Source organism: Arachis hypogaea, chromosome 1 (genome assembly GCF_003086295.3).
Source record: "Arachis hypogaea cultivar Tifrunner chromosome 1, arahy.Tifrunner.gnm2.J5K5, whole genome shotgun sequence".
In the NCBI taxonomy this organism is placed as follows: Eukaryota; Viridiplantae; Streptophyta; class Magnoliopsida; order Fabales; family Fabaceae; genus Arachis; species Arachis hypogaea.
Genome location: NC_092036.1, coordinates 85,305,444 through 85,307,373, shown reverse-complemented (window position 1 = coordinate 85,307,373; position 1,930 = coordinate 85,305,444). Strand labels below are relative to the sequence as shown.

The 1,930-nt window shown below is 34.4% G+C and overlaps 1 non-coding gene across 1 annotated transcript; it reads right to left on the bottom strand.

The window, feature by feature from the left end:
* Positions 1-1,157: 1,157 nt before the first annotated feature.
* On the bottom strand, positions 1,158-1,261 carry LOC112715190 (small nucleolar RNA R71). Its single transcript, XR_003159506.1, has one exon. It is a non-coding gene; the product is annotated as a small nucleolar RNA R71 (small nucleolar RNA).
* Between the last annotated feature and the right edge of the window lie 669 nt (positions 1,262-1,930).

The following is a 1,930-nucleotide window of genomic DNA, read 5'->3' as shown; positions in this document are numbered from 1 at the left end:
TTGTTAAGAAAGGTTTAATCTTTAAATTCTAGAATCATATCTTTTAGTTTCTTGTTAGTCAAGTAATTAATTTTAATTTTAAAAATTAAATCTTTTCCAACCATATCTTTTTAAGCATATCTTTTTATCATATCTTTTTCAAAATTTTATCTTTTTCAAAAATTTGATTTCAAAATATCTTATTATCTTCTTATCTTTTCAAATTTGATTTTCAAATCTTTTTCAACTAACCAATTGGCTTTTTATTTGTTTCTTATCTTTTTCAAAACCACCTAACTAATTTTCCCTATCAATTTTTCGAAAATATCTCATCCTTTTTTCAAAATTCTTTTTAATTAATTAATTGTTTTAAATTTTAATTTTAATTTTAATTCTTCTTTAATTTTCGAAAATTATTAACTCCTTTTCAAAAATTATTTTCGAAAACTTTTGTCTCTCATCTTATTCTATTTATTTATTCATTTACTAACATTTCTCTTCATCTCAAATCACTGCCCCTATCCTCACCCTTGTGTTTGGATTATTCTATTTATTTCCCTTTCTTCTTCTACTAACATAAAGGAATCTCTATACTGTGACATAGAGGATTCCTCTTCTTTTTCTGTTCTCTTCTCTTTCATATGAGCAGGAATAAGGAAAAAGGCATTCTTGTTGAAGCTGATCCTGAACCTGAAAGGACTCTGAAGAGAAAACTAAGAGAAGCTAAATTACAACAATCCAGAGACAACCTTACTGAAATTTTTGAACAAGAAAAGGATATGGCAGCCGAACCCAACAACAATAATACAAGGAGGATGCTTGGTGATTATACTACACCTACTTCCAAGTTTGATGGAAGAAGCATCTCATTTTCTGCCATTGGAGCAAACAATTTTGAGCTGAAACCTCAACTAGTTACTCTAATGCAATAAAACTGCAAGTTTCATGGACTTTCATCAGAAGATTCCTACCAGTTTTTAACTGAGTTCTTGCAGATCTGTGAGACTATTAAGACTAATGGAGTAGATCCTGAAGTCTACAGGCTCATGCTTTTCCCTTTTGCTGAAAGAGACAAAGCTAGAACATGGTTGGACTCACAACCTAAGCATAGCCTGGACTCTTGGGATAAGCTGGTCATGGCCTTCTTGGTTAAATTCTTTCCTCCTCAAAAGCTGAGCAAGCTTAGAGTGGATGTTCAGACCTTCAAGCAAAAAGATGGTGAATCCCTCTATGAAGCTTGGGAAAGATACAAGGAGATGACCAAAAAGTGTCCTTCTGACATGTTTTCAGAATGGACCATGATAGATATATTCTATTATTGTCTGTCTGAGTTCTCTAAGATGTCACTAGATCATTTTGCAGGTGGATCCATTCACCTAAAGAAAACGCCTGCAGAAGCTCAGAAACTTATTGAAATGGTTGCAAATAACTAATCCATGTACACTTTTGAGAGGAATTCCGTAAATAATGGGACGCCTCAGAGGAAGGGAGTTCTTGAAATTGATGCTCTGAATGCCATATTGGCTCAGAACAAAATGTTGACTCAGCAAGTCAACATGATTTCTGAAAGTCTGAATGGATGGCAAAATGCATCCAACAGCACTAAAGAGGCATCTTCTGAAGAAGAAGCTTATGATCCTGAAAACCCTGTAATGGCAGAGGTAAATGACATGGCGGAAGCCTTTGGCAACACTTATAACCCCTCATGGAGAAATCATTCAAAATTCTCATGGAAGGATCAACAAAAGCCTCAACAAGGCTTTAATAATGATGGAAGAAATAGGTTTAGCAATAGCAAGCCTTTTCCATCATCTTCTTAGCAACAGGCAGAGAATTCTGAGTAGAACACCTCTAACTTAGCAAATATAGTCTCTAATCTGTCTAAGGCCACTTTAAGCTTCATGAGTGAAACAAGGTCCTCCATTAGAAATTTGGAGGCACAAGCGGGCCA